The sequence below is a fragment of the Bos mutus genome, chromosome 18 (genome assembly GCF_027580195.1).
Source record: "Bos mutus isolate GX-2022 chromosome 18, NWIPB_WYAK_1.1, whole genome shotgun sequence".
NCBI lineage: Eukaryota > Metazoa > Chordata > Mammalia > Artiodactyla > Bovidae > Bos > Bos mutus.
In genome coordinates, this window is record NC_091634.1 from 43,244,550 (window position 1) to 43,257,066 (window position 12,517).

Here is a 12,517-nt window from a genome sequence, read left to right on the forward strand (position 1 = left end):
GTTCTTGCCTGGAGAATCCCAGGGACAGAGGAGCCTGGTGGGCTGCCGTCTATGGGGTTGCACAGAGTCAGACACGACTGAAGCGACGCAGCAGAAGCAGGAACAGATCCCCTGCAACCCACAAAGCCTAGGATATTTACTGTCTGGCCTTTGCTAGAACAAGTTTGCCAACCACTAGCATACAGCCCTGCACAGATGATCTGAATTCTGCTGGGACTCAAGTATTATTATTACTGTTGTTAGTATTATTAGGTGACAGCTGAAGGACGCTGCCCCTGGAGGTGGTAGAATACAGGGAATCCGATGCCGCCCCTGAACCGGGCCACAGATCTGTGTCTCAAATCCTGTTTTGAGAGCGTATAGCATCTTGGCAGACAGACCCGGGGGAGGAGGCACTCAGGCTGAGAAAACAGTGTGACCAAAAGGTTGGTGGTGGGAAATGACAAATTATGTTTGGAGAATGGTAAGTGGCACAGGGAAACGGGCCTCCCATTCCGCCTCCAAAAATATCTCTCCCCCGCACGTGGCCAGCAGCAGGGCGGACCGGGGGACCACCGGCTGACAGCGGGCTCCGGGCATCCGCCCTGGGCTGGAAGTACCAGGGCGGCACGTTAGCCGCCTGATTGAGTTATGACAGCTCTTCCGCACCCAACGGGAAGCCGGGCAAGGCGGTCCTAGTGGGGACCTGCAGACAAATGATGATAAAGTGCTCACTTTAAAGAACCATCTCCATAATATTTCATGCTCGCGGCGGGGGGAGGGGACGGGCAGGCTGCCCTGGTGGCACAGCTAACTACTCCATCAATTGATTTGATTCACGGCGGCAGCTACTCCCAGTCATAATATTTCAAATAAATGGGGCCGTGGATAGAAATAATATCTGCATCAATATTAACCCTGAAAGAACTAATGGACATAAGCTATAATTTCCTGGACACCCTAATAACGCATTTTGACCATTGTTGGCATGGGACAATTTTTCTTTTTCTCTTTTTCTCTCCCCTGCCTGTCTGTCCGTCTCCCTCTCCTCCTAAACCTCTGTCAGATCTGCTTTGTTCAGCCCCAGCCTCTGGTTTGAGGCCTTCGGGGATCCCCATTCTCACCTCCCACCGACCATAACACCCTAAAAGGAAAGAGAAGGAAGCTGAGGGCTGGTTGGCCCATCTATGCTGAGCAGCTTGTAAAATGCCCCTGGGGAGGGGGAGTAGCATTGCTTGGCCGGGGAGAGCGCCCCTGGCAGGCCTGTTAGAAAGGAAGGCCAAATGGCTCTTTTCTAGCCTTGGTGCATCCAACAGACGCTTACTGTGCACCTACTATGCGCTGGGTATTTTACCAGGTGGTTGGGAAACACCAGCTAACAAGAGAGGTTTTTCCTTAGAGGTCTGTCCAAGAGGTCTGTCCCTTGGAACTTCCATCATGGTTGGGTGGGTGATGGGATACAAGTGACAAATCCCAAACAAACAGGTGATAAATTATACAGTTTTGGTGATCACAGACCCAGAGGAGTAAAGTGTGATGGCTGAATCAGAGATGACGTGGGCCTGTCCTTTTCTGAACTGGGCAAGAAGCAGCCCTCAGAGAGTTAAACACAGCCCTCACCATGGTGGGGGTGGGTTCTTTGGCCTGTACGATGTTTTTTAAAAATTCCTCAATAAAATTTATAAAGCAGGAGATTTTCTTAAAACTCTGATGTCTTCCTTCTCTTCAGAAATGGGAGGATCCGGCATCGCCCATGTTCTCACATGATGCCAGTGGCTGGAAGGGGTTATCACCAGTTCCTGAGCCAAGTTCATGCTCTGCAATTCACCACAGTCCCCACTGCTCCCTATTGTCAGCCCAGCCCACCGTCATTACCCAGGTGGTCCCCGTGGCCTCTGGTTTTCATTTTGGAGCTGGTTCCTAAACTTCCCCATGCCTGCCCAAGCCCCCCTCTCTCTCTTGACCGCCACTCTTAATCACCCCTTCTGCCTTTTCTTTGTCCCTCCTTTTGATCCCACCACTGTCTTCTCTCATTTTGTGGCTCTATAATCAGAATACTTGGGACACTGCATCACTTCCCAGAAACACACATTGAGCAATGGGGTGGGAAGCCAGGTATCATCACTTTATAAGATTATCCCTCCCTCTGCTATTCAGAATTTTGACATTGAAATCTTGTTCCCTAATTTAAAAAAATAAACGAATATACGAATGAATGCAATTATATATTTGCCTATACACACATATATTGATACATATATCTTATATATGTGTGTATTATATATGTTGGAGAAGGCAATGGCACCCCCACTCCAGTACTCTTGCCTGGAAAATCCCATGGATGGAGGAGCCTGGAAGGCTGCAGTCCATGGGGTCGCTGAGGGTCGGACATGACTGAGCAACTTCACTTTCACTTTTCACTTTCATGCATTGGAGACGGAAATGGCAACCCACTCGAGTGTTCTTGCCTGGAGAATCCCAGGGATGGGGGACCCTGGTGGGCTGCCGTCTATGGGGTTGCACAGAGTCAGACACGACTGAAGTGACTTAGAAGCAGCAGCATTATATATGTACATAGATATGTACACATTTTATTTAAAAGTTTTATATTATATTACATAAGTAACACATATAACCATTTTCATCAGAGTTTACAAGCATGTGAGAGTTGTCACTGGAACAAGACAGATCTGGGCTAAGTCCAGCTGCTAACCTCTTGCTACCTATGGGAACCTGTACCTTCTCTTCCTTATCTTCAAAAGAGGTAGAACAACAGAACCTATATCATCAGATCAGATCAGATCAGTCGCTCAGTCATGTCTGACTCTTTGCGACCCCATGAATCGCAGCACGCCAGGCCTCCCTGTCCATCACCAACTCCCGGAGTTCACTCAGACTCATGTCCATCGAGTCAGTGATGCCATCCAGCCATCTCATCCTCTGTTGTCCCCTTCTCCTCCTGCCCCCAATCCCTCCCAGCATCAGAATCTTTTCCAATGAGTCAACTCTTCGCATGAGGTGGCCAAAGTACTGGAGTTTCAGCTTTAGCATCATTCCTTCCAAAGAAATCCCAGGGCTGATCTCCTTCAGAATGGACTGGTTGGATCTCCTTGCAGTCCAAGGGACTCTCAAGAGCCTTCTTCAACACCACAGTTCAAAAGCATCAATTCTTCGGCGCTCAGCCTTCTTCACAGTCCAACTCCCACATCCATACATGACCACAGGAAAAACCATAGCCTTGACTAGACGAACCTTTGTTGGCAAAGTAATGTCTCTGCTTTTGAATATGTTATCTAGGTTGGTCATAACTTTCCTTCCAATAGGATTGGTTTTTCTATGGGAATTTTATGGGAATAAAATGAGACAAAGTGTTTACTGCATACTGAGTGTCCAATAAGAATGGTAACTACTATGATTTTTTCCATTATTCTTAATCTTACTCTCCCTAGTATGACTGCTCACTGTCCCTAGGGAGACAGGGTGGAATGGTGTGGTAATCTCTGGAGGTGACCCATAGGTCACGCTCATCTGTGCTAGGACCCAGGTGGAGTTTCAAAGTGCTTTCCTAGCAAAGTTGACCATGCTTTTGGATGTCCCCCTACACTTCTGACAGGCAGGGGCTTTCACTCCAACCTGAAAGGCAAGCATGAGGGCTACTGTGTGTAATTCCAGACACCATTCATTTGTGTGTGTGCGTGCTAAGTTGCTTCAGTCATGTCAGACTCTGTGACTCCATGGACCACAGCCCACCAGGCTCTTTTGTCCATGTGATTCTCCAGGCAAGAATACTGGAGTGGGTTGCCATTTCCTCCTTCAGGGGATCTTCCAATCCAGGGGTTGAACCCAGGTCTCTTATGTCTCCTGCACCGGCAGGCAGGTTCTTTACTACTAGTGCCACCTGGGAAGCCCATTCATTTATGCCAGTGGTTTTCAGACTTCAGCATTGCTTGGAATCACCTGGAGGGCTTCCCAAAGCCGAGATTGCTTGGCCCCGTCCTCAGCATCTCAGAATTTGTGTTTCTACCATGTTTCCCAGTGATGTTGAGGTGGCCGGTCCGGCACTTTGGGAACTGTTAGCTTAGACTATCTACCATGTGGCAAGGAAATTATGCTGAGTAGGGGTGGTTAGAAAGATGGATCCTAGGGATGTAGGGACCAGAGAGGGTCTTGCTCTCCACTGTCTGTGCCAATGGGCTACACAGATAGGTGAAGGTGCAAATGCCCCTGATTCTGCACTTAGAACCCCAGGCTCCTCTATTCCTCCAGTTGGTTTCCCTGAGTGAGGCTGGTGCAGGCATTAAGGAATACAGTCTCATACCAAGGACTGATGGCTGATGACTAGGGTCAGGGGCAGGGGTGGGGAGCAGGGATAGAGACGTCTCCATGGGGCAGGATCTGTTCCTGCGACAGCAGAGCATGGTGGGGATACAACAGGGATGGTGGCTGTAGATGTGATCTTCTTATCTACCCAAATGAGCACATAGCTAGCACCCAGCCTGTGTATGGAGGAGGGGGGAGGGGGGGTCCCTGCCCCTCTAGGTTGGTCCTGCAGAAAGCTGTTAGCAGGGTCTTCTTTTCTGGGTCTAAGGATGCTCCCCATCCTTGGTTAGAAAGGGAAAGATCTATAGATCAGACACCCCTCATGCCCCACTTCAAAACCTTCATTCCCACCTCCCACTCAAGCCACTGCTTCAGGAGCCAGGTCCATAAAGGCAGCAATAACTTTGCACAGGTGCAACCTAACAACCCCTCACCTTGGCCAGCATCCTGTTGGTGTCCCTTTCTGCCAAAGCTCCTCTAACACCATCTTATGGGATGCCCAGTACTCACATATGCCCATCCGGGAAGTGAATGCCTTTGACCACAGGGGACAGAAACCAATGAATTATTGCTTCCCCATTTCATCCTCTGGGTGGCAGCTCTGATAGGTACGCCCTAAAGCTCTCCCAAAAGTGCCAGGGTATCAAGTCCAGTCAGCCATATTGGTGGCCAGCTCCATACAGTAGCCTTGCTTTGGCCTTCTGACCTTCTCTGTTTTTCACCTCCTGCCCTGCATGCCGACTTCCTGGAACCTTTCTTAATGAGCTTCTTGAACACAAACCTCTGTCTCAGGCTTTGCTTTTGAGGGGATCTCTGGATAAAGAGCTTCCTGAGAAAAGATCTGAGGTCCCAAGTTTTTAAGAGATCATTCACCAGCCAACCACTCAAAAAATGCTCTGAGGTTAGGACTCACACATGCTGGGTCCTAGAGATGCAACAACAGACCAGATGATGAATAGGTCACAGGTCTTGCGTCAAGGGCTCCCAGTGCACTGGGAAAGCAGTCCACTAGCTACCTTAAGCTTTGAAGGGGAATAAATGCCATAATCAGGAGAAACAGAGCAGGCACCCAACCCACTCTGCCCAGAAGAGTGGCATCTAAACTGAGATCGGTCGCTAGACCAGGACAAAACCCAAATCGGCTCTTGAGTTTTCAAAGTCCACCCCAGGAGGACAGGAGTTAGATACATGTGATGAGTATAACTTTCTGTGGCATCCTTTCTAGAACATACTAGAAACTCCTGACTTGCCCTCAGCTCTCCCTTGAGTCTAACCAGAGCCTGCTGCTGCTCCAGTTTGTCCCTTTTCTCCCGCTCTGGTCTTTAAGGAGGTGGAGAGGAATGTTCCAGTACCAGGAGAATAGAATGCAATCAATCCCAAGATGGTCCTTCACTGCTCAAAGATTCTATGCTGACCCCCCAAGCCTCTGCCTTCTCCCTGCTCTGCCATCTTTTCTTCCTCTCTCGCTTCCACCTGGGTCCACTCCCCTCACTGGCCCATGTTTGGCAGAGTGTTGGAGGGGAACTTGATCCTGGGGGCACCTGCAATTGCAGGGGATGTGTCTCCTAGAGAGATAAACCTCAGTCTCCCAACGTACATCCCAGGTCCACCCATGTCCATTGCCAGCCATTCTGTGCTCAAGACCAAATCCCCTGAGGCTGGCTGGATGATGTTCGGGGCGTGAGGGTGGGTGGGGTGTGGAAGGCATGCTCTGGCATCCCTAGGCATTCCCCTTCAAATTCTCAAAGCACATTCAGTTATTTGCTCTAATTTCTGAAAAACAGCCAAGACCATAAAAATGAGCTAAGGAGACTTTTACAGATGAAGGGGAAGAGGCAGACAAGTTAAGTGTCATCTTTCCCAGCTACACAGAGATATGGGAGCTTCCAGCTTGGACTCACCTGACCTGGGACAGGCAGAAATGGATGCTTCTGCCAGCGGCTCACCTCAGCCCCAGAGGAAGCCAGGTCTTTCTGTGCTAAGGATGCTCCTGGATTCCATGGGGCCACCGTGCCGTGGTCCCCGGGACCCGCTGGGGAAGAGGTCTCTGCTCTGCTCTGCTGAACTCCTGTTCTTACTCCTTCTGGGAAATGTGGGTACCAGCTCCTTTAGGGGATGTGGGATTTGGCTCTGGGTTTCTGCTGAGAGCCAGAATTTCCTGGGGCTGACATGTGGCCAAGTCCTCTGTGTGGCACAGTGAATCCTCCTTCCTGTCCAGCTCTCAGACCCCCTAGGTGGCCGGGTCAGCAAGGTCAGATCCCTCCCTCTTTGGCACCAGGGAAACTTGGCTGAAGCCAAACCAAGGTCCTGTGGCAGCCAGCCCAGCCAGAGTCAGCCAGCGCCTTGACACAAGTATCTAAGGAAGGAAGTCAGCTTACCAGGATGGTGTAGCTTGGGCACTGGCTTGGCAGCCCAGAGACCTGTGTTCTGGCTCTAGTAGACCAACTCTGCTCCTAGCTTGCTGTGTGACCTTGGGCAAGTCACTTTCCCTCTCTGGGCCTTAACATCTCCACCTGTAAAATGAGCAGGCTGGGCCATCTCTCACATGCTAAGATGTTAATTGTGATTTCAGGAGCTCGAGGGAGAATGTATAGGTAAGAGCAAACTTTGAGGAAGAGCCCTTTCCCACCGGCAGCCTACAGCATCCTTCAGAACAAAGTAATGGATTTAGAATTCAAAGATCATGAAGGTTCTTTATAGCTGAAGGGGGAAAGGTCCGAATATTGCTTAGCAAATTACCATCTGCTAGGGGCACCATTATGCCTTGACACAACCATTGGTCAGCAAATTGGTCACATTATTGGTTAGTAAATTTGAGGCTGCAGAATTATTTATTGGCAAATTAGAGATGGCAGAATTATTGGTTGGTGAGGCCAGAATTGCAGCGATTGGTTAGCAAATTAGAGATGCCTGTTTTGGTCTGTGAATAAATCACGGCTGGTCAGGGTATTGGAGGCCAAATTAGAGGTGGCCGGGTTATTTATGGCCCAGCCAGGAAAGCAGAAAGCGCATTTGCCAGGCAGAGAGGGGGTCAGCCCTCAATGTGTGGGGCTACTCCTTGAAAGCGCCTCCCGGTTGGCAGTTTTCAAAGGAGCAATTATTATTCTATAAGCACTGAGGATGAGGGAGTGTGAGCTGGATTTCAGTCCGGCACCCTCTAGCCCCCATCTCCAACTCCTTATTTACAAAGAGAGCTCAAAAGATGTTTGCAGTCTTGGATCTGGTCAGCAGAGCAGAGGCTGGAACTCCAGCCCAAGATATCTGAGCAGAGCTTCTGGCTAGAGAGGGAGCCGAGTCTGATCCAGGAACATGCTCTCTACAGACAAGAATTCTCTGACTGTCCTCTGGCCCAGTCTAGGATGGAGAACCATGGGGCAAGAGAAGCTCCTGACTCCAGGAGCTCAGGATCAAGTTGAAGCTTCTCTTCTTCAAGGCTCTGGCCAGACCCCAGCTCCCTGGGAGGCCCACTTCTTCCCCGGCAGTCTCCAGTGGTCTCTCTCCTGTCCCAACCTCTCCTGTCTGGACCTCTTATGACTCAGTTACATTTGTCTTGCTTTTGACTCTTGTAGAGTTTTTCATAGTTCTGCTGCCAGATGAGAAGCTTTTGAAGGCAGGGTTCATTGTTCCATTCATGGATCCAGGCACAAAACTAGGCATATATGTATACATATTGATGCCTACTTGGATGGATGGATGGATGATGCATCAATGTATGGATGATGAATGAGTGGATGGATGGATGATGGATGAATGATGAACAGATGAATGAAAAATGGATGGATGAGTGGGTGGATGGTGTCTGGACAGCTGGATAAAAGGATTAATAAACTTGCTGATGTTGTTTATAGAATCCAAGGATCCCAATGTGGAAAAACTTGAGTTTCAAAGTTAAAAGGGATTTGAAGCCAAGCAACCCATGCCCCCTCTCTTGCCTAGTCCAAGTTTTTAAATTAAAAACAAAAAGATTCAAACATCTGGGAGCATAAAGGAAAGTCAACCAAGGTCTTCTTGTTACCCTGAGAGCAGCAAGTCCCACTCACCCTCAGTCTGCAGAAGAGAACGCATACTAGGAAGAACCCAGGAAGAACGATGGAGTTGAAGGGGGACAACTGGATCATGGGGAGCTTTGTCCTCCATAGTCATCAAGTAGTCCTAGAAAAAACAAGGGATTATATCACCCCTTATTCCAAAGTGGCTGTGTACTCACCTGGTCACTTCTCCCCACTGCATCTCAGAGGGTGCCTTGGCAAGGGCCCCTCACATTACAGATGAGAAAACTAAAGTTCAAAAGAAATGGTACAGTTTCTCCCAGGGACCCACAGTGACTGAGGACTAGAACCCAGTGTCCTTATCATTGCCTTTGCTCTACTCCCACTTTTACCCGTAGTCGTGAAATCTATTCATGAAACCACTAGAGATTCAAGTTCAGGCCCACCTGACTCCAAAGCCCCTACTTTCAACAGCTTACTGCACTGTCTCCATCTGTGGCTTTGTTGTGATGGGCTGGCCTCTCTCCCTGGCACCAGGCCCCTGTACCCAAGCCTGGGCACAGTGCCCCCTGGAGTTGTAGGGGAAGGAGCGATGCTTGCTCAGCCATGGCTGGAGTGAGGAGGCAGGAACCCTCTCAGTCTTCCCTACCCTAGGGCACTCCAGCCTCTTATGGCTCAAGGATATATCTGGGTAACAGACTTCTAGCTAGAACCAGGAGGGACCTTGCCGAGCCCTGAGGACAAGACTTTTCACACACGGGAAACTGCCTGGTATTTACCTCTCGTGGACTTTTCTCAGTGAAGTCCTGGCCCTTCTGAGATTGGAAGAGGCAGGGCCACGGAAGCCCACTGTGCTAAGCAGCTCTTTTTCCAGATGGCCAGGCAAGCAGCTGGGGAGATTGAAGCAAGCCAGGCTGTCCCTCTGGCCTCTTTTGCCTTTCTCCCCATCATCCATTCAGCAATGGCTTAGCAGCAGTTGAAAGGCTCACTGCACAGATCTGGCCACCAAATCCTTGCAGAGTCAGATCATCAGCCGGAGCCCAGATCTACAGCCTCTGGTGCCCAGAGTCCTGAAGGGGAAGACAGTGCAGGGGAGGATTGAAGCTGCTGGGGGAGGAGGGGCACCGGCTGTTCCAGCTGGAGCTGCTCCCATGGCAGCCCCCGCCCAGCAGCCTGGGGCTGGCATCTACTGTGGCCTCCATCAGGATTCTAGGACCTTCAAGAAAGGCGTTGGTTTCCTGCCTCCCTGCCTCTGAGGAGAAGCTGCAGGAGCCACGTGAGAACAGATGCTTTGGTTTGCAGACCATGAGCACAGAGCAGAGGTGGGCCCAGCTACAAGGGAGGAGGCTGGAGCCTTGTTAGTAAATAAGCAGGAAGACAGTAAACAGTCTCAAGAATAACCAAGGGGCACTTAAGTGCAAGATGCACAGTATCTAATTGCAGGTTGCTCGCTGTACTGTCTATAACATGACTACCCCACCAAGTCCCCAACCTCAGTAACGCAAGTTGATGCCTAGTCTTCATCTGATGCTGCTTTGAGGAATGAAAGGATTGGGTGATTCCTGGAGCACTGATATTATATGAAGATGAGCTAGCACAGGGTTGCCAGATAAAAATGAAGTGTGCCCAGTTAAATTTGGATTTCAGATAAACACTGATTAATTGTTTAGTAAAAGAATGTTCCCCAATATTGCATGCGACATACTTTTCCAAAAAAAAAAAAAAATTCATAGCTTATCTCAAATTCAAATTTAGCTGCATGTTCTGTATGTTTGCTAAATCTAAGCTAGCCCTAGGCTAGGGAGTGTGTGTGTAGTAAATCACTTCATTTGTGTCTGACTCTTTGTGACCCTATGGACATATCCCTCCAGGTTCTTCTGTCCACAGGAGAGTAGAAAATTACAACACAGAGAGAGGTTCAAGAATTCAGATGAAACAGGAATCTGGATTCGAAGCAGAGTAGATGGAAAGTGAGGACCCTTAAAGATACTGAGAGTGGGGTTAGTTTTCTTACCAGTAATGGAAAGGGGGACCCAACCAATTATAATTAAGGCTCAAACGACCCATCACCTGACAGCTAGGTTTCTCCAAAGATGGAGAAAACCTTGCCTAAGTTCTAAAGTGACCCACATCCTTCAAGAGGAACCAGTACAATGGAGGAGGTAGCAGGGAAGCCATCATGCAAAGACAGTGCTGCTGAGATAAGGGACATCTAGGAGGTTCTGGGGACTAGGGGGGCCCCCAACCCAGCCAGCAGAACCCACAGACTGAGTAGGCAGGCAGGCTCATTCTGTTAGCAAGGAGACATCTTCCTCACATTCTATAGAAGAAACTGAGCCTCAGATCGGTTAAGCGATTGGCCAAGGTTCTGCCACTAGTAAATGGGCTGGAGGTAGACCTAGGTTGTCTGAGCTCTGGTTTTCCTCTTTATAAAGTTTATGATCTGCAGAGGTCTCCTGAAACACACAGTCTGATATCAGAGACCAGCTAAGAGAGTGCATTAGTGAGTTTCTTGGGGATCCTGGCTGGGTCCAGCTGAGCTAGGATGAAGCCTGGTCCAGGAGGTGAGAGGATGTGAGAGATGCTGAGCTAGCACACAGGAGGACCGTGCCTGCTAGCCTTCTGTCTACACCTTCACAGCAGTTCTGCATCTGCCCCACCACACTCAGCACCGGTGGAAAACTGTTGTGCAGGAAGAGGAAATGGAAGATGCAGTGTTTATGTCTCGAGCCAAAGGTAAGCCAGGCGGAGTGCTAGTGGATGAGGCTGGGAATCCTGCTCTGTTACTTGTCTCTCCCGACCTCTGCCTTCCCACCTGCAAAGTAAGTATAATGATAGATCCCAGCTAGTGATTAAGAGGGTTAAATGAGTTATACATGTTTAGAGCTTGAAACACTGCAGGCGAAACTGTTATATATAGAATGGATAAAAAAACAAGGTCTTTCTGTATAGTGTGGGGGTTTCCCTGATTGCTCACCAGTAAAGAATCCGCCTGCAATGCAAGAGACACAGGTTTGATGCCTGGGTCGGGAAGATCTCCTGGAGGAAGAAATGGCAACCCACTCCAGTATTCTTGTCTGTAAAAATTCATGGACAGAATTTACTGTCCATTTACTGAGAGCCTGGAGGGCTACAGTCCATGGGGTCACAAAGAGTCAGACATTATTGAACAACTGAGCACGCATGTACTGTATAGCCCAGGGAAATACATTCAATATTTTGTAATGAAAAAAATACGAAAAAGGATGTGTGTATATATATGTATAACTGAATCACTTTACTGTACAGCTGAAATTAACACAAGATTATAAATCAATAATATATCAATAAAATAAATTTTAAAAATGAATAGAACACTGCGAGCAAGTTTTAGACACTAGTTAAGTGCTACCTTTTCTTTCTTTCTTTCTCCATTCACTCAATCATTCATTCATTCACATTAGAAAGAAACAGAAAAAATGAAATATGGATTTCCTCATCTATAAGAATGAGGCATCCAAGGAGGAGAGTCTCCAGTCAAAGAAGTTTCAACCTAACTCAAAAAATCAGAGGCTGAAATACTCAGAATTTCAGGCTCCAGGACTAGGTTGAGGGAGAGATTTTTGTTGATGGGTAGATTCCAAGCATTCCAAACATCATGCTGTATAGACAATAACCTGGACAATGAGCTGACCCTGTTACCCAGCTAACCTCCTAATCATCAGGATTTGGGGAACTAGAAACGATCCTCCAGGTGGGGTCCAGGGCAGTGCAGGGCTGGAAAGATACTTATGGCATTTTCCTTCTGCCCCAAACCTTTTCCTGTAGCTGTCTCATCACCAAAAGGTAGAAAGCTACCCCAGAAGTTAAAAGACTTTGATCCCAATGGGTTCATTCCAGAGCCTTCTAGATCTAAGTGTGTGCATGCGTGTGTGTGTGTGTGTGTGTGTGTGTGTGTGTGTTGGAGGAATACTGAAGTTCTCTGGGAGGGCCCCACACCCACTGTTCAGTGCTCATCCCTAAGGTATTGTGTGTTCACCCTTCAGCTGCTCACTCTACCACCCAAGCCATTGGCTCCACACCCTGAACTCCTAACAGGCCCAAGGGTCCTCTTAGATTCTAACTGAACTTCCTCTTCCCCGGGGCCATGTGAAGCAACCCAATAGCTTTTTCAGAATTGCTCTTTCCCTCTTTTTCTATTTTTTCTTTTCTTTCCCTTTTTCATTTTCTTTTTTCTTAAGTTTGCTCCC